We start from the raw sequence: 25,797 nt of genomic DNA on the forward strand, positions 1-25,797 counted from the left end.
AATGAATACTTCTTTGTACTACATAGCAAAGATGCCGCCATACATAGCAAGTCTCATCCCACCCACTCCTAGTTTCTCAATGTTTCTCCATCTTGACCAACCAATTCTGACCGAATCCACTGCTGGATTTTGTACAATCATCCAACGTGTCAATTCAAACTCCAGACTCTACCAAGCCAGGAGTCATTGTTCTGAATGGTATCTGATAATGCCAATAATGCAAACACAGGAACTCTACATACCTGTATTTCACAGTAAGTCTAAACATTAACTTTCATCTACAAAATAGATCTTCAAGGAGATTAGAACCGTGAACTCAGGGAGAAGCGTGTTGAAGAACGATCCTGCATTGCCTATGTTGTAGAGTACCACCACTGATGTAAAAACATTATTGCCCATTGTCTACCATGTTATGGCTTACTGTGATCTGCAGAAAATGATAAGAAGTGGAGAAATTGATTAGCTTTAACCCCCGATATCCATTTGGCTTGACTGGTGTATGGAAAACAGTAGAAGCCATGAATATTTCATGTTCGATTCTGATATAAACCATAGGGTTACTTTGACATGATTTTTCATGCATAGTGTATGGTGATAAAGCATTTCAGTATTTTAAACAGCACCGGTATACTTCGCCTGTTGTCACTTCCATATGGTAATATAATAGTTGTATTATTCAGTATAGAGATCAGTGGGCTAGAACATCCACCATTGTGAGATCCTACTCCTTTCGATGACAGACTCGCATAAAACTAGATGTGATGAAGAAGCATTTTTAGGATGAAAAAGAAAAGCAATATGAGCTGCTGACATTGGTTGATGGTATAATTATAGTGAGGTGTTACTCGAGATGATTGAATTTTGATGGATCTGACAAGTCTTTGGGGAAGGGGGGATAACAAGGACTGCTTTCTTTTGCAGTTTATCACTTTTGTGGAACTTTCTGCTTGTTCAACATCACATGCTTAATTTGATCTTTTTAATTTTGACAGTGGTGTTGTCCAGTGGTTTAAGCTGTTCTCAGCAGATTGATGGTTCAAGTTCAGGTCCCCATGGGGTTTCAGTATGTAAATCCTATTTTGCTTTGTTCAGTTCCTGAATCAGGGCATCATTAAGGACTGTAGTTTTCTGTTTTGAGTTATGTCCCTTACCAATATCAGGAATTGCTACTCATATATTCTGATTATGTTCCTTGATCTGTCAGCACGGTACACAAGAGTTTCACTAATAAGAAAACCATCTCAGATCAGCTTCATGGTTCAGTATATTGTGAGGTTAACCAGTTCTATATCTGAAAAACAGTCATTGCAGCTTCAAACTCAACTCACTCACTCACTCCCTGCTGCCACACCTCCTGATGTTGCAAACTGAAATCACTGTGAATTGTCCATCGTTATGAGTCTAGATCTGTTTACTGGTGAGTTGCAATGTGTGTGATAAAATGCCATAAATAGAGGATATTATATTCGTGCCCATGACATACTATGTTTACGACACTCGTGCCTAAATTTTGGTATATCCCTTGCTCTCACTCGGGCACAAGGGCCAATATCACACTATGTTTATGACACTGGTGCCTAAATGTTGGTATTTCCCAAGCAAGAGCTAGGGATATACCGATATTTAGGCACGAATGTCCTAAGCATAGTATGTCATGGGTACGACAATAATATTCTCTTTATTACCAAAGTTTGGAATCAAGGAAAGTAAACCAGATCTACTTTCAACCATGGGCTGGCTACCCGCCGTCGCTGCATGTAGCACACAATGTCACAGAAGAAACGTGACGTCACTTTACCATGACAAAGTGATATTTTGCCCCAGGGCATCATCATATGACAAATATGAAAATCGTTTGTAGGTAAGAATTATAAGTACTTAATAGTGCACTGTAATCAAATAGTGTTTCACATATATTCACATATGCACTTCACAAAAACAATCTTGTATTTGTTATATTACATAATGTCAATAATGGTATTTGAAATAACTAGTTTAACAAATAATGAATAACCAAGGAGTGATGAATGTATATATGTCTGTTAAATAATGTCGCTACAGATAACTAATATATTAGAAAGAGGCTTTATTCATACATGTCATTAAAAACTAGCTTGATTAATGGAATGTATCACAAAAATTATGATTAATAATTTTTGTTTGTGGTTATTATTTAAAAAACTTTGATGTTATATGAGAGTATGTATTGTTTTGTACATTTAATATATTACAGTATTTTAATAAATAATAATTTTGCAACATGTTTAGCCACCAGGGCCTAGATTTTCGAAGCTCTGTTAGCGCTAAAATAGTCATAAGTGCCATTCATTGACATTAACTTATGACTATCTAAGCACTAAGAGAGCTACAAAAATCTAGGCCCAGAATATGATGGATTAGCCTTGCTCCAAGGCGTTACTGAATGCAATGGAAGTTCATGGGTGTATAGCAATTCTTTACTCTAAAGAGGCAAGTCCAGATAATCAGCCAGTAAGACTGATTCCACCAGTCTGTTATCTCTATTTTTTTAGAACTTTTTATTGGAACCATAATTTATTATCTTAGGGACTTGTGCAAGTCTAATGATTGATCTCCAAGGTGGTTTAGTTGTACATGGCATGAGTTGGAAGCTTGCAGTGAAGTTGCATCCCTTTCCGTCTCTGGATGTGCCGCTTGCAGATTTGAATTTCAAATTTGTCCCAGCAGTGACTGTTGTCAGTGTACGCAAGACTTTCCTGGTAAATATTTATGACTTAAGTCCTTAAGGCTTTCTTCTGACAAGTTGCACATATTGTGTGACTTGGTTGAAATACTGTTGAACTGTTGAAACACATAACCCACTGTTCTAGAGCTGTACCAACTTGGTTGCAGCGTGATAAGTCTAGCGAGTCATGCATCGTGTTTGATCCCACTAGAGTATAGGATATGTTACATGTTGGTTGAAAGTTGTCTTCGCAACTGTGCTTGCTGTAAGAGGCAGTTGTTCCCAGTTGTGCAGACCAATGGTCATGCTGTTGATCACTGGATTGTGTGGTGCAGACCTGATTATTTGCAGCCCATCACCATATAACTGGAATATTGCGGAGTGTGGTGTAAAACTAAACTCACTCACTGAAAAAATGTCTCCAGGACTCTAGTTTGAGATATGCATGCAGGACATAATTTGTTGCATGTCTTTGTAGCTTAAAGACATAAAACATTGGTCTGAAACAGAATATATTAAATGAGTTCCACGTAACAATGATGAGCTGTGTTTTGATTGAAGTAATGACAATGTAAACTTAATGTAGTTTCTTCTGTACTTTTTAATGAATGCATCAGCCAGTGAGTAAGTGAGTGGGTATGGTTTTTAATCCACTTCAAGCAATATTCCACCAATATTGCAGCATGGGATACTAGAGATGGGTTTCATGCTTTATCTTACCTCACACATAAATGTCACTGTCTGATTGGATGAGCACTCATCTGTTATTTTCAGTGTATCTTGTGTACAAATGAAGTGTATTGCAATACATTTTGTCAAAATGTTCATGTGCAGTCCCTGTGAATATTAAGAAAGGGAATTACATCGCAGCAATTTACTAACACAATACCTACTGCAAACAGTTCAGAATTAACATTGAGGTGTTTGGTAAGATAAATACGTTGTTCATTGGTCCCTTGGGGACCACTGGTTCAGGTACCCTCAATGTTTGTTTATGTTCTCCTAGCCATTCAGGGTCAGGGCACATAAACAATCATCGAGGGTACCTCAACTCATGGTCCCCTTGTGACCAGTGAACATCTTATATTGTACCTTATGGGAGATCAAACCTGACTCTTCAGCATGACAAGCCAATGTTTTAGCCACCTCCCCTCCAACCAGTGTGTACCAGACTCAAACTATTGAAGATCCAAGTGTGAATTGGCTTTTAGCGACCCATGCTTGTCATAAAAGACTGTAAAGGGGATTGAGTGGTCAGAGTTGATGCATTGTGTCCTAACTGGGTAGATCAATGGTTATGATGTCAATCACTGGACTTTTTGGTCAAGACAGGTGGATGCTGACACTGGGTGCATCTTCAGATAGAGTGAATCCTCTAATAGAGTGGATCCACAGATAGAGTGGATCCACAGATAGAGTGGATCCACAGATATGTTCTTGTAAGATGAACCTAGTATAATTAGCATCAGGTGCTTGTTTAAGTAAAATAAAAAATATGGCAGATGTGGAAAGAACAGGTGCTGGTGCACGATTACATCATGGATCTTGCTTTCTCTTATCATGATTTAATTACATCCAGGCTCGAGTCCATTTGTTGAGTGGCAGTGGGGTAGCCTAGTTGTTAAAGTGTTCGCTGGTCAAGTTGTTGATCTGGTTTCGATACCCCACATAGATACAATGTGTGAGGCCTATTTCAGGTGTCCCCTGCTGGATATTGTGATATTGCTGGAATATTGCTAAAAGCAGCATAAAAGTAAACTCACTCACTCCCATTTGTTGGTGAGATGCATAAAACATAGCATATGTATCTAACCACATTTAGATGTGTCTCAACCATCTTTCACAATGAGACTTATCAGAAAGTGTACGTCTCATCCTGTATGTTGCATGAATAAATCATCAGAAACTGGTACTAATCTTCTTCCCAGCCTGCTTCAGTCAGATGAAGACCAGAGAAGACGATGAGATTGAGAAAGTTTTAAGCAGCACGCAGATCTAAAATAAAGTGATTTAAACTTATATGACTTTGAATGAAATTCATCATACACTCCCAGCTGGCATTCTGAATCTCCTCCAGGTCTCTTTGTGTTATCCAGCTAAAGGATATTTTTAAACACACATAATTTCAATTCATTTATCCATAAAACAAGCTTAGTGCAGGGACTGGATCCTTTGGGAGGAATACATTTATGATAACTGTCTCACTTGAAAACCAGTTCCTTCTAAATTCAGTTCACATTGACAGAGCCTTTTTACAGAACTGTCATTTGTCAGAGATGAAACAATAAATAGTCTAGAAAATATAGCATTACAAAATAGGCAAAGCCATCTATTTTAAGTAATTTGCCTGTAGTAAGATAAAACTAAGCTGAGGATAGGGTGACTGTTTGCCTGCTGGCAATTTCTATGGGTAATGGTCATCTGTCTGTAACTCATGCTATCAAGCACTAGTTTGAATCATATCAACCACTTGTTTGTCTGTTCTGAGGTTGATATCATTTGTCATATTGTAATTATAGTGAATCAGTAAGTGACTTGAATTTAACATTATTTTTAGCAATATTCCAGCAATGTCATGGTAGGGGAACATCAGAAATGGACATTGTACCCTTACAGGGAATCAAACCTGTTTTGACGATCACACAGTTTAATCACTAGACTACCCACCACCCTGATTGTAATTAATAAACAAGTAATATAGATGAATACATTTTAAAGCACTTTAACATTCTACCTGAAAATTTAAAATCCTGATAGTCCTTAAGATTAGGCAAGTCTTGAGTGAGGGTTTCATGTTTTGGATACAATATATTGTTCGGCATTGAAATGTTCAGCATACACACTAGCTCCTGGTGAGTGTGGCAAGATTGGATTAACCTGTAATGGCTACTGAAGTTCAGGGAAATCTCAAAAGCTCTGTGACTGACTGTTTGCCATTCTACTCTTATGCATGCACCGTTCGTTTGCTACCTGTTTGTCTTTTCTAGGCAGGTGTGATCAAAGTGTTCTGTCATTACAGTGTAAAATAACATTCATTTCCTCAATCGACTTTTGCGTCTTTCAGGAAAAAACAGCCCCTAATACCAAAGGTTTGTCGCATGTGTCACAATTTCTGATGTGACATTTGTTTGTGAGTTATTGTTCCCATGGCGATATTCTTCATTGATGTTATCAATAAAAGCAGCAATTTTGTTCCACAATGATAACAACTTTGTGCTAAAAGCAGAGTCCCTTGTGCAATTCCAGCTATATAACAAGCATGTGTTTAGTGATGATAGCAGGTCATCCCCCAAAATGTAACCATATCCTGCTCGACAAGTTTCAGATGACAAACTCAGTCTGTAGCAGTGGTGGTGGGGTAGCCCAGTGGTTAAAACGTCCACTCAACACCTAAACAACCTGGATTCGATTTCCATATGGGTAGAATGTGTGAAGCCCATTTCTGTTGTCCTGCTGTGATATGGCTAAATGTTGCTAGATACTGATAATAGGTAATGGATTCTCTGATCAAGATTTCAGGATCCTCTCTCTGCCATATTCAGTGAATATTCAACTTCATCTGAAACAACCATCAAACCAACATCATCAACACTTGTACACATACAAACTAACACACTTTCTGCCAGTGCTACAGTCAACTGATCAGCCTGTCAAGGATGGTCTGTGGGAAACATACAGCCTGGTGATAGAATCTAGACCCTATCTTCATCCCCATGAGCAGAGACTATAAAGATGCAACTCATCACCTGATACCAGTCTAGTTCCCTCAGAGACATAATGTGATATACCTATCCAATTAGAAAGACTACAAGCTTAATAAAACATGATATCTATGTGCAACAGTTGTGTTGGTATTATCAAAATGTTATGTAATGCCAACTCAGATTGTTTTTCACACAGGTTATCTGTCTAAATTAAACTAGGGATTAGGGACCCTTGTTGCCACTTGCCAATACTAAAAGATCAGAGGCCACTCTAATCCTTGCGGAATAGAATATTCCTTTCATCTTCCGTAGGTCTTAGAAAACTTACTATGAGTAAGTAAAATTGGTTCCAAGTCATGCATGTATTGGTGTTGACTTTGGGATTCTTGACACTGGATGTTTGTATCCTTGGTCTTGAAAGTATGTTCACCTTGAATGTGTACCGATGATGGTGTAGCCAACCAGCACTGTACTGACTGCCCCACGAGTCAGCATTGTTTGCTGGGATGGAAACATCTTTTGCTTAAACTGCAGGGAATTTTACACGATGGTACACAAAGATTAACCTGCTTAGGCACCAGACCCTGGGGTGCAACATGGATTTCTGTCAATTATTTACGCATTTTTATGTCAATCAGCAACATGTGGTGACGAGATGGAAGAAAGGGTCCAGCATATTGTTAAGGAAATTTGTCAGGATTTTGGCAGGTGGGTGGATTTCGGTTGTAGCTTGAGAGGAGATTACAGGAGAATGTAGAGGGAGGTGTTATATGGCAGTGTTACTATGTAGTCTAGGTACTTCCACCTTGCGGGTCATGCTGAAAAAATGTATCCCTTGAAACTGTGTAATACTGTACAACTTGACTGTGAATCCATGTAAGAAATGTATAAAACAAATGTACAGTTGTGTACCAAATGTACATTCACAGAATGAAATATGTTTGGAATGTGTGTGAAAAATGAATGTTTGAAAATGATAATATATGTCCATGTCTAGAATCTTGAAAATGATGCTTTGATTCAAGTTAAGATGATCTTTAGCACTTATTTAAGTTCTCATGTATCATTCCACTGAGTGTGTTTGTTATTCAACCACTTGAATGCAGTACACTAGGGCAGTGGGGTAGAATGTGTTTGCTCATGTCTCCGAAGACCCAGGTTCAGTTCCCCACATGGGTACAATGTTTGAAGGCCATTTCTGATGTGATATTGATGGAATATTGCTAAAAGCAGTATAAAGCCAAACTCACTCACTGTACAGTATCTGAGTTATGTCGTGGTGTTTCGGGGGGCAGTTGGGAAGCCTAGAGGTTAAAGTGTTCGTTCCTCACACTGTTGGCCCAGGTTCGATTCTCCTCATTGGAACACAGTGTGAAGCCTTTTCCAGGTATCCCCTGTCATGATATTGCTAGAACATTGCTAGAAGCAGATGTAGATGTCTTTCTCCTCAGGTCAGGAATGGTGATGTTGGCAAGTGATTAGAGCATTTGCCTATCACTTCGAAAACCCCCATTCAATCCCCAAATGGGAAAAATGTGCAAAGTCCATTTCTTGTATCCCTTGCTGAGATATTGCTAGGATGTTTCTGAAAGGGCATAAAACCATTCTCAATCATTTATTACATAAACCAGTTTTTTGTTCATGCTATTAACCACTAGTTTAGACACAATATATGACTATTTGCAAACATCTGTTATACATTGTCATGTGGACCATTGGTATAAATATTTATATTAACTAGCTCACTGATCAATTTCATGACTTCACAAAGTTCTGTACTGAACAAGTCTACATGAGGTTACTGCAGATATAATTTGCGGCATATCTTATCAGCAAGTGATGGTGAGAAATGCTTTAGATGTGAATAACAAACTACAGACAATGAACTAATGTTAAGGCCCCTTTCAGTGTTGTTTTACTTGGAGTAGACTGTATGGCCAACATGTTATTTCGAATTAAGAGGAGGAAGGACAAACATGACTGTGTTTGGTTTTTGCTTGTTTGACTGTTTGTTCCATGGATTAAGAACCTAATGCCCACGGTTTAGTCAGGAATGAGTGCCTGAGACAATGAAGAAAGGAAAAGCAAGCAAACCGGAATTAATGAGTGTATAATGTGGCTTTTCACAAGCTGCGGAATGTTTATTTCAACTTGGGTGGGTATTTGAGATCTTCAGTTGTTATTAGGACATTGACTTGCTTGCTGAATGTCTGCTTCTATTATATATAGCAGATCGATTCATGCAGAAAAGGACATTTGGCCAGTTATCAATCTAATAATGAAAATAAGGTATGAATACATTACATGTCTTTTTCAGATCTAATTTTTTGTCCTACATCAGGTGATCAGGTGATAGAGGAGCCAGCATTAGCTCACAAACATTGTATAAAGAATAAACAAAGGCTGTTATTCGTAAAAACTTAGCACATATTAACGTTCGACTTACTTCTAAAGAACTTAAAAAGCAGCGTATCCTGGAGCTTAGAGCTTATTATCATTTTGTTAAAACCTAGGTTTGATTCCCATATAGGTAAAAAGATACTGGTGCAATATGGCTAAAGTTGATGTAAAAGCTTTTCTACGCACTCCCTCTTACCAGAACAAAAATCTGTTATTCCCCTGTATGATGACTGTAAACATAGCGTAGTGAACTATCCCGTTTATGAATTGTCCATTATCTCCAGGGTCTTGTCTTCTCATTCCAGACACAGGCATGTCAGTGATCTTCTATCACTCTCCTTAAGCTGTTCCCAAACCTCCAGTAAGTCCAGTGTTGATGTTCAGCCATCCTGGGATTGAATGTTGGTCATGTGACTTCCAAACAAGCCCCACACGAGCCTCCCTGAAAGGACACTTGAGTATGACAGTATTGCTAAAGATACTTTCAACTCAGCCTAAACAAACTGCCCTTACACACAGCATTGACTCCTTCAGAGATAGCATGTAACTTCGAGTCAGCCTCTTCAGAAACACAAAAACAATGTCAGAAACTTGTTTCATCCTTGATTTGAGGACATCCACTGCTCGATTACTGCATTGTGTCTAGATACATTAAAGTCACTTGGGAAAAGAGTAAAGAAAATATGGTGCAACTGTTTCTCTTCTAGCTTTTCGAACATTTTTTCTTTACCAGCAAATGTAACTTATTCAGTATGATCACAGGGAGTCCTCATGGAATATTTTGTAAAGTAGCTGCATCAACACACATTGTGCTTCATGCTGGGGAAGAAATGCTAACCTTTTCTGCAAACACCAGTGATTTTTTGTGATCTAATGATATATTTTTCACCACTATATTGCTTTTTATATCCGTCTGAATCAGTTTCAAGTCATGATCAAGACTGTATGTTATCTTCTGTGTACATTTGTTTTTGTCTTTCAGTTAAATTTACAAATAGTAACATAACATGCTTTAGGATGAGGGTTAAGGATTACCTGATCAAAGTCTACTGGGTAGATTTGTGGTTACAGTGTTTACTGAACACACTGAAAACCCAAGTTTGATTCCCCATATGGGTACAATGTGTCTTTTTACTGGTATCCCCCACTCTGATATCGCTGTGATATTGCTGGAATATTTGTAACAGGGGTGTAAAACCCAACAAACTCACTCACACACTGATCAAACTTCAACTTAAGTTTGGTTGTGTGTGCATTAAAATGGTAATTCTTGAACATAGCTGTATAAGACTGTAAAACACTTCTCCCTCAGTAAACTGAGAATGGATCATAGGAGAGAGAGAGAAAGACACCCTACTTATTTTACAGGCCATGGTTTTGGGATCTTCTTCTTGTTTGTTGAAAGCAGTTTATGAAAAACACTCTCACAAAAATTGGGCTTGCGATATGAAGGTTAGGTTGTTGTGCTACAAAGGATTCCACAACAAGTGAGTGATTTTAGTTTTACTGCTTTTAGCCATATTCAAGTGATATCATGTCAGGGGACTCAGGAAATCGACTTCACACAGTGTAACCATGTGGTTCTACAGAAAACAAATGTAACTATCGCTGTCGACATATTTTTTAAGCTTTATGGTTTACACAAAACTATTTTAGGTAGTAAGCATGACTGAAAACAAGGGATGTTCTTATTTCAGAAAACCTGGTCAGTTCAGTTTGTGTGCATTGTTTTCTTTCAATACTGAATGACCATAGATAATCATAAAAGTCTGAAACATTGTTACAAATATTTTCAAATAATGCCAGGTAAAAGCAGGTTTCCCAACAGTCCATACATAAACTCATCTATACTAAGTAAATACATTCCATGAATATTCCAAAGTGTTATTGTCAAATGCAGTGCATGAAAATTCATGAGATTTGTTATCAGTGTTTACCTGTACAAAGTGTGTTCAGAAACAGATGCATACTTTTATGTTTGCCTTCAGCATTTCACAGCTAAATGCTCAAAGGAACAATGATGGTGATTTTCATTATAGTTTGTGGCATTCCCTTGTGACCAAGTTTTTGCAATATCATTGTTATACATGACAACAGTTTAAACAGTTTAGGAGAGAAAGGTGGATATGGAATAAAATACGGAATCATAATCCTTTGATTGCATGATGAGTCAGATCAGCTCACAGAGGCTTTACATTATGGTATCATCTTTGGTTATAATCATCACATTGACTCATCATTGCAGTGAGTGGAATCAACCTCTGGAACCATCATATGAAGTCTTCCTTATAACATTTCCAGGAACAACTGTTCACTCCAAGACAAACCCACTGTACAGTGACAGCTGAGCCACCATTGCCAAACTGTTTTCAGACAACTGAGCTTCAGACTTGTAATCAAAATGCATTATTCAACTGATAGTGAAATCAGTGCTGATTTAAGACAATTTTCAAAAGGTTTTGTTTCAACTTAAGAGCCAATCATACAGCCTGCTTCACATGTCTGGTATTTCGTCATGACTACTGGCTTTCATACATTGATGCTGTCAGGCAATTTATTGGTTGGCTGGTTGGTTGGTTGTATAATGCTGCACATATTCCAGCTATGAATAAATAATTAGTCTGAAACAGACAAGCCAGTGAACAACATCATGTAGATCATTCTATGCAACTAGGATAGAACAACATGTATGACAACCAAATCAGCAAGTCTGACTACCCGATCCCTAAAGTCAACTTTTATGACAAGAAGGGGTCACTGGAGATCAATTCTAACCTGGATCTTCATGGGTACTGTCATACAAAGGTACCAATTGGTATGCTGTCATCCTTGCTCCTCATTGTCTGACCTGTGACAAGCAGGGGTCACTGAAGATCAATTCTAACTTGGATCTTCATGGGGTACTGTCATACAGAGCTACGAGCTGGAATGCTTTGCTCCACACTGTCTGACCTGTGAACATAATGAAGATGTCACATTATAGAACTCAGCTTTTAGAAATTGATTGTTCATGTCAGATGTGAACATGCTGGTAACTGGAGCAAGCTGGTAATATTTATGTATTGTTGATTTCTATATGAGATTATGTTGTGTTGGAAATGTAAATGGAACCAAATGCTGAAATACCATAACACAGCACACTAGGAAGTCGTTGACCTTCTGTTACATTGCCGGTGCTTGTATGACGTCTTGCGTCATACATGCATTAATATTTGTCTGGCATATCATCAGCTCCGTTTTTTCTCAAATCGGACTCATGTCGTCATATCCCAGTTGCATATATACATGCTCATGCTGTTGATCACTGGACTGTCTGGCGCCATCATTTGGTTTGAATATTGCTAAATACACCCTTAATGAACAAAGAAACAAATCCAAATAAGCCCATTTGAGCTACATTGCAGTGAAACTATTTCTTATCCTCCAGATCTATGAAGATTGATATATTCTGCTGAAAAATGCATGATATTCTCCTTTACAACTTATTTAGCAATAATTAGCACCACAGTATGCTGGCCGCCAATACAAACTCATCCACAATCATAGAACAATAAACTTTTTGTGTTTCAGTTTTTCAAAGTCTGTACATTTTCCCGCCACCTGTTCTGTGAAAGTTGAATTATTCAAAGACTTTCACCATGTTTATTTCACCACTATAGCTGGCATATTGGGCGGTGAGCGTCAGCCTCCTGTCGTACTTTCTCTTCTTCGTGAGGTGCTAAGGCCATTTTGAACTATATTTATCTTTTACTCATAAATGTGCACCACAAGGAACTTCATGCATTTATCAAATACCAATTAGCTTTTATTGGCACCGCCTGAACTTTTACCAAATGTGGTTTCCACAATGAGTAGGATAAATGGGTTCGGTAAGGATATCCTTCTGGGATAAATTTGCCATTTCTTGTGTACTCAAATGGCATTTCTTTGTAAGTTTCCATGTGAGATCAACAGTTCAGAATAATAAAGTTAAAAAATAATTTAATAAATTGTATCTTGAAGAAATATTTTATATTGGAGATGGTCTTCTCAGAATATTGCAGCTGTGAAAATTTGTTCTATTGTGATGTTATTAAATCTGAATTTATAGTCATTTTCACTCATTGAAGTTAAAGTTAAAACTTAAAGTCAATATGACTGAAGTTGATGCTGACAAATAACATATGTTATAACATTTCTTCTAAGGTTATGGTGTAAATACAGTGTTATTCAACTGGGAGTGTGTTTGTGTTTATGGAAATTGATAGTAACACACAAAACATGTTAACAAACTGTAAACATTTAGTATTTATCACTTAGAGATCCCATAGATCTAATAATATTTCAACATGGTTTTCAATGTACCAAAGTCAGAGCTATGAAGATCCGCTTAGAAGAGGTCTTCAGTAACCCATGCTTGTCATAAGAGATGGCTAACAGAATCATGTGGTCAGACAGTTGCCTAGATTGATGCTTATGCTGTTAGACCCGTGAAGGTCCCGGGTAGAATAGGTCTTCAGCAACCCATGCTTGTCGTGAGAGGCAACTAACGGGATCAGGTGGTCAGACTCACTGACTTGGTTGACACATGTCATATGTTCCAATTGCGCAGATCGATGCTCATGTTGTTGGTCACTGGATAGTCTGGTCCAAACTTAATTATTTACAGACTGCCGCCATATAGCTGGAATATTGCAGTGTGCGGCGTAAAACTAAACTCACTCCCTCTTTCATGCTGTTAGTCACTGGATTGTCTGGTCCAGACTCTGTTATTTACAGACTGCTGCCATATAGCTAGAATATTCCAGTGTGTGGAGTTAAACGGACCCACATTGTCTGGTCAAAATTAAGTTGTTCACCAACCCCAATTATGTAGCTGGGATATTTCCAAGTGAGACATTAAACAATAAACACTTGAACAAAATTCCACTCATTGTGAAGTTCAACTCATTAGTCCTGTCATCTGGGATGCAAGGGCCAGTCTGGTGTGAATTAGTGGCATAAGATTGGATTGAAGAAAAAAGGATAGGTAAAAATTTCACAGGAGCACAGTTACCTCTTGGAGTAACATGCATTTCATGATAAACACAAAATTGCACAAGAAAAGGTAACTCTTGAGCAGTTATTCCATTATTGTTTATCTTAAATAAACAATCTTCCTTTTATTTAATGACCATGCCCACATAAGGGTTCACTGTCCATTCCACGTATTACAGATTTATCATGGTCATGAAAACAAACAGCCATTGATAACAGAATCTCAACTATTGTTATCTCGCCAGGGCTAATCCCCTTGTAACGCCTCCAGCAGCGAAGGTATGTTATACATCATGCTTCATCAGGTAAGGACAACGTTGAATGTGAAAGTAAACTATTAGAGTATTATGCTTCAGTAGAGGACTACAAGGCTGTAGTCATGAATCAGCCAGCATATCTCACAGCGCTGCTTGCTCCTCCTCCTTGCCATCAATATTTCAATCACAGTATATTTAGGTTTTCTCTTGTGTAAGACTGTTGCATTTGTCTCCATTGCTGTACAGCTTCATTTGTAAAGTATCTTGAGTTAAACAATACTCCCAACATTAAGTATTAAAATAGAAACTGAGGCTTATTAGAAACAGTCATCTCTGTCTAGTCATTGAAGGTAGCATGATGGCATGACTTTAACCATGAATACTGGTCATGAATGTTTTATGAACATCATAGATGGGCTTGAGCAGTGAAAGATGACAGCGTTTGCTTCTCTTTCTCTTTAAGAAGAGATCATAGACGACAAATCAGGCACACATGATATGGTGTTTTACATGAGCTGCCAAGGTAGATACTGTTTAACCAGGTGTTTAGCTTGTAGTACTAGGTGTGGGAATCCTTTGAAAACAGTTGTAAGGATTGTTATCTGTTGTAAACCCGGATTGTGTTAATGACAGAAATTGTATCAATGAGTGTGCATTATTCATGATCAGACAGTTATGATTCACTTAGGGACACTAATCACTGATGATCACATCAAACCCCAGCCACATGAATCACTGGGCACCACTAAAACCCAGCAGTATTAGTCACTGAGCGTCACCAAACCATATCAAGACTAACCCACAATGTTAATGATGAATTATCACATCAAACCCCATAAGTGGTAGTCACTGAAGACCACCAAACCCCAGCAACATGAACCACCATACGACAGCCGTCTGAATCACTATGCACCACCAGCCACAAGCAGTTTGAGTCACTGAGCATCATGAAACCCCAGCAGTATGAATTGATGAGCACCACCAAATGACGGCAGTCTCAATCACTATGCACCTTCAAACCCCAGCAGTATTAGTCAGCAATGAGCACCACCAAACCCCAGCACTTTCAATGCTGAGCACCACCAAACCCCAACACTTTTAACCACTGAGCACCACCAAACCCCAACATTTTTAATCACTGAGCACCACCAAACCCCAACACTTTTAATCACTGAGCACCACCAAACCCCAACACTTTTAATCACTGAGCACCACCAAACCCTAACACTTTTAACCACTGAGCACCACGAAACCCCAACACTTTTAATCACTGAGCACCACCATACCCAGCACTTCCAATTGCTAAACACCACCAAACCCCGACACTTTTAATAACTGAGCACCACCAAACCCCAGCACTTTTAACCACTGAGCACCACCATACCCAGCACTTTCAATTGCTAAACACCACCAAACCCCAGTACTTTTAATCACTGAGCACCACCAAACCCCAACACTTTTAATCACTGAGCACCACCAAACCCCAGCACTTTTAACCACTGAGCACCACCATACCCAGCACTTTCAATTGCTGAGCACCACCAAACCCCAGCACTTTTAACCACTGAGCACCACCATACCCAGCACTTTCAATTGCTGAGCACCACCAAACCCCAACACCTTCACTTTAAAGTTCACACAAAATAGTAGTAGTAAGACAACATGAAACATGTTATAATCTCCACTTTCTCTGCTTGCAATGTTTGTCATATGTAATAATTCAGTATTATTAAAATGATGTTGTAATCATTCTCACCAGAATGCAGCCACTATGTTCATGATATAATAGCATATCTTTCATGATATGTTATCTTTTTCATCAAGTTTGTTTAGTTGTTTTCATAAGTTGAATATAACCATGCACTTGTTGCATTCATGCATAAAGTGAGCCTTTGGTTTGCACAATTACATGTAAATATTACTGTTATCACCATCTAAAGATGCAATAGTGGTTGGTACGTAACAGCCTATTATATCCCAGTTGTGAAGATTGATGTTCGTAATATCAGTCACTGGATTGTCTGCTCAAGCCTCTATTATTTACAGCATGATGATTTTACTGATAACAGAGGGATGGTTGGGTAGCCTAGTGGTTAAAGCATCCACTCATGCGGGAAGACCTAGCTTTGACTCCCCATGTGGGTAAAATGTGTGCAGCTCATTTGTTTTTGCTCAGAGCAATGTCAAACAGGGTTCTCTCACTCACTTAGAGGGGCATTGAGGTAGCCTAGCAATTGAAGCATTTGCTCATCATGCCAAAGATCCGGGTTCAATTTCCCACATTGGTACAGTCAGCATCATTTCATAAGCTGCTGATGGTCGAGAATTTACCAGGCATGCATGTTTATCAGTGTTTTGGGGCAGTTTTATATTCTTTTATCATAAATCATTAAAACATGTTTTAGGATGCATTGTCATAATTCTGTTTCCTATATCACATGAAAGTTGTGCTTACTTGTGATTGATTGTCTCAGCTTGTGCATGCAAGTTCAGGCATCAGTTCCCTGCTGTGATGTAAAAATTCATTCCTTTGAATGTTTCAGTATATCTGACATTCAAAACACATCATATATGCATACATCTACAATCCCTTTTGAAAGACTTAGACGATAAAGGTTTCGAGTAATTGCTTTTATTATCCAAAATGTTCTTAAATCCACGTCATAATATGGTGTAATATAGTAATCTGGCTGTCATAATCAGTTTTGATTACACCATAATTCTAAGTCTAACAGATATTCTTTCAAGAAAAATTGTAGATAATAAGACCAGGTGTCAATTGCTGCCTTTTGCTATTTAGAAATATCAATTGTCCCTTTTGGCTTTTGGTAAATTCATATATGTCCAGAGCATATCTCCAAAACAACTTGTTTATTTGTCAGTACTCGCACAATAACTAAATTGTAAACTGGTGCTTTAAAATCTTCATAGAATTTCACAGGCTATATCCTGGCAAAATAGGACCATACACAAATACAAGATTCCAGTCCCAAGTCCGTGGCTTTAGTGTGAATGCCACATAACACTTGTGTGTATTTACAGAGAAATGAGATAGGAATCCTGTGTTTAATTCAGATGGATAACCATTGTAGACTTGGTGTCACAAAAAGCTGATGTATTTTTTTAATTGATAAGGGTTGGAGGAATTTCTTATTATCTGATGACTCTTTTGGTATTTCTTATTGTTTAGAACATACATGTTACTCTGTTTTTATGAGCTGAAAAACTTCATATACATGTATTTCACAGTTGAAGTATTTATTCATAAATGTAACGTTTAGTCTTATTCATTTTACTCTGTGCCAGAGTGGATTGGAGTACTATTAAAAGGATATTGTTTTGTGGATAATACAGTTTAAACTTTGTGTTAGATTTCAGCAGGAATGTCAGAATAACCTTTGACACAAATTCCTTATGTGAATTTAATGCTTGGGATTCTCAGATTTTCTTAATCAAATTGGTGCATAGGACTGTTTAGGAAACTGACTTAAGAAAATGTCCAATATCCGAGGAAAGGTTGTAACATTTACTGCAACCAAACATTTTGAGATAATAATTTTATGAATATAAATTATTCATACATGCATATTGGGGACAGGGACATTTCATTTGTTATCTCAACAAGGCATGTATCTTGCAATGTTTTGACCTTGGCCTAGATTTTCAATACTCTCTTAGCGCTAAGATACTTGCAATTTTCTTAGCGCTAAGAGAACTTTGAAAACCTAAGACCTGCTCTTTTATTTATGAAATACTAGTACATTTTCAAAACCATATACCATGGCAACAACATGTTCCGAACACTATAGTCTGTTGACCATATAGGTAAATACGTGTGAGCTTCTCTTAAATTAAATGCATGTGTCATTGAAAAATGTTAGAAATATTAAAGGTGAAGAACTGAATATTAAATTGCCAGTAATTTGGTGTTTGGCAAGACATACTTGAAGCAATTCTTGAATAATATATCTTTCTGTCTGCAGATAACCACAAATAACATTTAACAAGTAAATTAATTAGACATAAGTCTGTCTGAGGAAATGTCACAATTTAATAATATATTGCTGCTTAGACTTATATGCCTCTTACTGATGTCTCTTGCTGATGTCCACAATGTCAAAAGTAGATTCAAGTATTTAGAGGTCAGTTTATGATGTCAGTAAGGTCACAGATGGTTTCAACACCAGGTATTCTCACAAATTGATCCTGTGTCATGAACAACCTTTTATGATACAAACTCACACAATGTTTACGTTTCTTAATGTGAGGTCATGGACCTGAAGAGTTTTGTTGCTCATGTTAAAAGGGATCATTTACTCCACCACAATGGAAGTTTTTAGTACTCTTTTTAACTCCTTTTTTTTCCTGTTTTCAGACAATGGATCTCATAATTCCATTTTAATTATTTTATCATCTTTTTCCACATAAATGTACTTTGTTGTTTAGGTATAATGTCAAAAGACTAAATATATGTACATTGATTTGAGGTTTATAAAATAATTTAGTTCTTGAAAGAAAACTTTTAATGAAAGACACAAACGTGACATATTTGAATGGCATTTTTAGAAGTTGGAGAGTTATGGATAATCTGATTTTTTATTCATGGGATACAACATTTTTATGCCGATTCTCGTATTTTGTACAATAATCTGCTTGACTGTGATACAAGAATCAGAATATGTAATAAAACATTGCATCAGATGAATAAAGAAGTTATCCATTCTTAAGGTTTGTTCTATGTTTTCAGGACAGTGATTACTCTTTTCTCTTTTGTACTTCTGCAATGTTTAGCTAGACTGAAAACACATTTTGTGTGGCCATACGTATGTTTAAGAATTAAGAATTGTCTGTCAAGATCTTTTCATGCAAAACTGTCAAGGGGTTTTTCTTATCGACACATTTGACTTAAGACAAGAACACAAGACTCTAGGAATAGTTCTTTTCTACCATGCATACATGCATATTCCTAACTACATATGACTAGTGTATTGTTACTGTAGACAGAGAAGATTCCCTGAGGAAGAATCTCTTCTCTGTTTTATGTCAGTTAGGTTTAATTTGTTTGTTTCAAGACGACTATTTTGACATGTGTGCTTCAGTGTAAACAAACCACTCTCGCCTCCACATCGAGACCAGAGCTTCATTCCCTGGAGGTAATGCGGTGTGTAATTAACCTAATCAAAATACTTTGTTGTGAATTTCAGGTTGGGAACCGCAGGTGTACAAGACTAGGAGCAGGCTGGATTAAGCAGTGCATGTTCGGAAACCGTGTAGGCAATGATATGGACCAAATTACGCAGATAACTCTCTGCTCAAAGTAATCCGCCAGATTGTCAGAGCAAATCTTGGACTGAATGACAGACAGAAGGAGTGATAGGAAGAAGGGCTGATTATATGCCAGGTGTTAACACAGAACTTGACTACAAGGATTCGAATACAGTTCACGGCAAGGAAGGCGTGTCATCATTCATTCCAAGCATATGAATACGGCAGTATTCCATAACCTGATTTTCAAAAGTCTTACAAACAGGATATATTATATTTCCTAATTTATTTGGTTTCATTTCACACAAAATACAAAACATACTTTAGCACTGGATATTCTTGTACAATGAATGTGCAACTCAAGTGAGTGATTGGAGTATTGGTGACTGCAGTGCAATGTGATCATGTGACTGAAGGCTGTATTCTGGGATACAGAAGAGTCTTAGACATTTATGAGACGTGTGTCAGATACCGTGGTGGATCTCTGATTCTCAGATACAGTGTACAAGTCAACACTGGAGAACATTACAAAAAGAAGTCACTATTTAAAGAGGTGAGGATATATTTTTATGACCTTCCCATTTCCATAAATGGAACAAATTGTGTTTTGCTTTTGCATTTTGAAATTTAACATTTTAAGTTATATTTGTATTAAGATAATAACCACGAATTATGTGGATGTATTTGTTTAAAGGGATGCACTCTATAAATGCAAGTTTATGATTATTGTCTCATTTTCAGTTTTCTTGTCATCATTTCTTTTAAAAGGCATTTGAATGTTTCACACTGAATCTGATCAGTTCTGATTGCATGCTTTAATTATTAAACTTATGGTTTTGCTGTGAATACAAGTCATGACACAGGAATAATGTTCATTTTATGATAATATCATGACCCTCACTCCACAGATGTCAAATCTAACAGCTAGTTAGCTTTACATATATGAGACAAAGACTCATAGTAATCTCAATGACCATATATTATTCAATGCCTAGCAAAAACAAATAAGAAAAGAAAAGGTCAAATTGCAAATTTGACGTCTTCACTGATGGAGTCGTTTTTTCTTGTTTGTTTATGGAAAGCAATATGATGTCGTTTCCTCACTGGTCACTAGAAAATAAGTTTGACAAAAGTGTCAAAAGTCGATCCCCTTCTACCAGCTGCTTTTTCCTGGTCTTATGGCTTCTGGTAATATACAGGAGTTCAATAATTGCCATTCTGTTGACTTTAGCACAGCTGTTATTTACACTGAACTTTTAATTAAGCCTCGCAAACGTATTACTGCATGTAGAATCTGAGAAATGATACATTAGTTTCTATTTCAAGGAATACAAGAATCAGATTTTTTTTTCTTATTATCTTATCAATACTTCAGCTGTCATAATGGCCACCAAAACAGCAGCCTGGCCCACTGGTGAACCATTTATTCCATTGTTTATTCATTTGTGTCTATAATGAATATGTATGGTGTTTGTGTTTATGTTGTAGAGGTATGTTGTAGGTGTTGGTGAACTGATATTGTACACTGATATAGGGACTGAGAATGGTGTCATGCTGCACTTAGCAATATTCTTCCATTGTCATGGTGGGAGATGCCAGAAATGAGATTCAGACACTGTACCAGGAACTGAACCTGGATCTTCAGCTTGATGAGTGAATACTCTAACCACTAGGCCCCCCTACTGCCCCTGCACTGATATGGGCTATGGTGAGAGAGTGAGTTTAATTTTATGCCGCACTAAGCAGTATTCCACCTATATGGGGTGATCTGTAAATGATCATGTCTGGACCAGACAATCCAGTGGTCAATATCATGAGCATCAATCTGCACAATTGGGAACCAATGACATTTGTCAACCAAGTCAGCAAGCCTCAAACCACCTGATCCTGTTAGTGTCTCTTACAACAAGCATGTTCAAAGCTTTGGTATTAATACGTGTATAGCCCTTGAGCCTCATGTTATATCAGAGATGTCATCGTTAACAGTGTTCAGTTGCATTGATGTCATTTTGCATGTACACGATAGTGTTATAATCAATATTGTTTTAATGCCTACCTCAGTGGCCGTACTTAAATGCAGTCATTAATCTTTTGTAAAGATACATTTATATGATGCAGGATTTAAGTATAGCAACAAGATGTACATTGTAGATGATAAGCAAAAGTAGCCAATGTTTTATCTCCTTTCTAATCACTGATACTGGTAACATTTCTACAACTTCTAAATGCATGTCTGTATATAAATATATTCATTGTTTGTGTCGGTACCCTTCATGGGATGCAAATCATCGATTTTCTGACAGTCAGTTTTTCAAAGGTGTAACATATGTAAATGTGCCCTTCAGCCACCAGGAATGTATATACCTGTGCTGTCATGACTTTTTGCCTCACCTCTGGTGCAATAAGAAAGGAATTTCTACCAAGAAATGTGTACAGCAACTTATACATATTTTTATCTAACAGCACGCAAAATGTTTCTGTTGTGTTGAAACTTGCTCCTATTTTTGTTGAAGATATTATTCATGGCTTCTGTAACCCTTGAAGATTTTCAGTAACCCATGCTTGTCATAAGAGGCAACTAACAGGATCAAGTGGTCAGGCTTGCTGACTTCTTTGACACATCATCATATCCCACTTGGGTAGACTGATGTTCTTGCTGTTGATCAGTGGATTGTGTGGTCCAGACATGAGTTACTGAAGACCAATTCTAACTGGGATGTTCATGGTTTCAGACAAATGGAAGTGATTCAGCTGGTCATATTGAGTAATGTAACTCCACTGGTTACATTGGTTAAGCAAAATGTATGACCAAGATCTTTTACGTATAAGTCTTCTTTTAATTCTTTAAATATAAGAAGATTTGTCCATAACAACTTCCAAATGTTGCTAAAAAGCATAAGTAAAAAGTAGTCTGATGAGTTTGGGGAATTCAGAAAAAGGCAGAGAAGAGCCCACATATTGCACGCCAGTGAGATCTGTTTCCGCAGATAGTCTACACTGATTATTCTCTGACGTTGACATTTTGAATCTAGCATAGTATACTCCAGCATCATTAGCTATGGTTCTTTAGAACAAACAATGGAATATACATGCTATCTACATGCTTGCATGATGCCGTGAAACAAGCTGTAAGATGCTGCGTCAAAACTTCAGCAAATTAATTTCAGGGATGGGTTGAAAAATGCAATCTTGGCTGTTTCGGCAGTCTATAGAGTTCAAGTGTCATAGATTTGGAAATAGAGCTTGGGGCTTGCGATTGAGTCATGTTTATGTTCAGCTCGTGTCATAATTGTAGTGGCATTCCGTTTCAGAATCCCATTTGTTATGCTAATGATCTGTTTACAACCTCTGAGTGTATACCACATTGTTCTTAATTCTACAAAGCTCCAAATGGCATCATTATCTCAGTTTTTGGATTTGTCAAGACACATAATTGACTCAACACCCTGGGGAGAATACAGTGTTTATTGACATTACTGAAGTGGGAATTACAGTTGACTTTTCATGCCCATCCTTATGTTAAGTGTTTGGTGGAGCTGAAATATGTGTCCAGCATAAAGCAATTTCATTAAATAAGAGAGTATATTTCTATGACAATATTTGGGTTGTGATATTCCTGTGAAGTATGGTAGGGACTTTCGCAGATTAATTTTTATGAACTTTTTATATAGTATTTGATAAAAAAAAAATTAACTTAACTTAGATAATCATGGCTTAGAAAGTAATAACACTAAGATCCCACTGTTGAAGGATCCAAGCTTAAATCTAACATACACATACCTATACTTTGAGTTGCCATGACCCTCAGCTGAACAAAGAAAAGAAGTTGTTTGGAATATCATTATTATGTACTTGCAAATTTAAATTGTACAGTGTTGTGTGTGGTTTTGTAATTTAGAGTGAACAAAATTGTTAAAAAGTAGTAGTATATACGATAATGGGACAGTTAAATCTCGGGAAAGAGTTCCGTTTAGTACTCTGTGAACTCGCAAAGTATCACAAAATGAAATGAAATTCGAAACAGCTCTCATAACAGTACTACTATCAGCAAAGATGAGACAAAAAATACGTAAAACAAGGGATACAAAGTTAGTCTTCAAAAATAACGATAGTGAAAATAATTTGGTGTCTCTATGATTGGTGTGATTGGCATCAGTTAACTCATTGAAATGATTATTAGTACTGACAAATTTACATGAATTAATATCAAAGTAGCCATTGATGACCTGTTAAAACATTTACTTTCAGTCTGTCTGAGGTACAGTAGCTTTTCTTCAATTAGGAATTGTTCCGTTCTGAAGAACCCATGAAGGTCTGGGCTAGAAATGATCTTCAGTAACCCATGTTTGTCGTAAGAGGCGACTATCACAATCTTGATGTCAGTAATCATGAAGAGTTCATGAAAAATTCATGAACATTAGGTGAGAATTTTACTTCATGAAGAATACTTCAAACTATTAATGAACTCTTCATAGGCAGACCTTCATGAAACCTTCACAAACTCTTCCTGAAACATACTTCATGAACACTTCACAAAGTATTCTTCATGAAAGATTTTCGATGAGGTTTTCTCACTGAATATTCATAAATTTTTTTCATGAAGATTTCATGAATAGTTCATCATAATTTCGAAAATGCATCAGGTTGTCAGGCTCACTGACTTGGTTTATAGATGTCATCATATTACAGTTGCGTAGATCGATGTTCATGCTGTTGATCCCTTGATTGTTTGGTCCAGACTTGATTATTTACAGACTGCCGGCATATTGCTGGAATATTGCTGAGTGTGGCGTAAAACTCACTTACTTCATTGTAAAGATATTCCATTCATCATATTTTCTTTTGTTCCAGCTTTTATTCCAATAATTGTCAATGATCTGCTCTGACAACATTAAGCATTTGGGTTTTTTTCCTTTTATTCAACCTCTTGGCTTTGTGACCTAGAAAAATTAAGTACCAGTAACTTTCTGAAGGCTTAGGATACAATCAACATCAATATAAAAAAAAGCTGTATGTATGTTAACATTTGCAATTAAATACAGGCACAGTTACTGATATTATAATTATGCCATTGCAATGCTGATCATTATATTTTGTTATAATGTAGCATTTATTTTTCTACTGAACATTTTTTTATCAGATCATATGTTAGTCCAGTGCTGGTACTGAATCAATTGGTTCTGTAAACCTTAATCTGGTTTATACTGTATAACCCAGGCGTGAGTTTAGAGGATCTATTGTGTGAAGGAAGTGAAAAAATAACAGATCACCATTGCTAAAATTATCCAGCATATCAGAATAGCACTGATTAAAATAAAACAGGCCTACTGTGCCTTTAAGCACAGCTTCATGTCTGCCATAAAGAGGTGATGTTTTGTGCTAGCATGTAGACACCAAGTAATGCAGAAGGCCAGGCTATTCCTGAAGAGCAGGTGTGGGATAAGAGTGTTTTAACTGCCTACTTCAGATGTCATCGACACTTATCAAGTTGTAATACTGTTGAAGTTCTGGACACTACAGTGTAATGGATAATACTTTCCAAAAGACAGTTATATTGATTTTTTGGTGCATGTGTTTGAATGAATTTGGTCATTTGTCAGCGTGTATTTGAGTTTGTAACGAAATAGTATTGAAATAGTCTCCTGGTTGCATGTAATAAATAAGGGTTATATATCACTTTTATATCTTACATTAAGTTTGATATTTTCATTCAAACTTTATGACATCGTTTCCCAGTTTTGGAGATCAATCCCGATGCTTTTCATCACTGGATTGTCTGGTCCAGACTTGATTCTTTACAGACTGCCATATAACTGCAATATTACTGACTGCAGCCATAAATAACAGACAGACAAACAGCTGTAACTGAAATAACATTTTAGAAAAGTAAAACACATTGTAACGGTATTCATGTTTTCTCTGTTGTCATTGGTGTGTTCTGTTTAATGTTAAAGGGTTTATAAAAATATTATATTTAAATAGAACAATTTTTTCTAAGAGATTTGTATGTCTTTACTGACTCCTTGTCAATAAACCTTGCCAAATCATGTTAAATAATAGGACCCAAATGTAGAACATGATCATTCTTTGAAAGGTCTTTGAATGTTTCGTCATGTTCCAGGTCTGGACATAGCAGCAGCTATCTCCTATGTTAGACCACCATCTATGATACCATAATTTTAATATCTTCATCACCTGACCCACTTGCAAACCTGACCACAGATCACTTCATAGCTCCATAGTACTCACAGATGAAAACAACTGCATCACCATCTTTTAATGGAAGATTTGTAGTGACATCAAACACTCAAAATTTATGCAGGTCCTGTGGTCCCTGGCTAGTAAAATTTCATTAAGGCTACTATATGATAAGTTTGCAGCGGTCCTAGTCACCACTGAATTTTTTATTGATGGTTAAGTAAATGTTATGTAAATGGTTAATTTGACCAGT

At 37.0% G+C, this 25,797-nt stretch overlaps 1 protein-coding gene across 3 annotated transcripts in view; it reads left to right on the top strand.

The window, feature by feature from the left end:
* The window catches only part of LOC137277792 (neurotrimin-like), a 280,109-nt gene that overhangs the window by 127,295 nt on the left and 127,017 nt on the right, over positions 1 to 25,797 (top strand). For all 3 annotated transcript variants that reach the window (XM_067809723.1, XM_067809722.1, XM_067809724.1), the window contains one exon: positions 19,286 to 19,899. The gene's annotated coding sequence lies outside the window, so the exon portion shown is untranslated. The remainder of the gene's footprint in view (positions 1 to 19,285; positions 19,900 to 25,797) is intronic.

The sequence above is a fragment of the Haliotis asinina genome, chromosome 3 (genome assembly GCF_037392515.1).
Source record: "Haliotis asinina isolate JCU_RB_2024 chromosome 3, JCU_Hal_asi_v2, whole genome shotgun sequence".
In the NCBI taxonomy this organism is placed as follows: Eukaryota; Metazoa; Mollusca; class Gastropoda; order Lepetellida; family Haliotidae; genus Haliotis; species Haliotis asinina.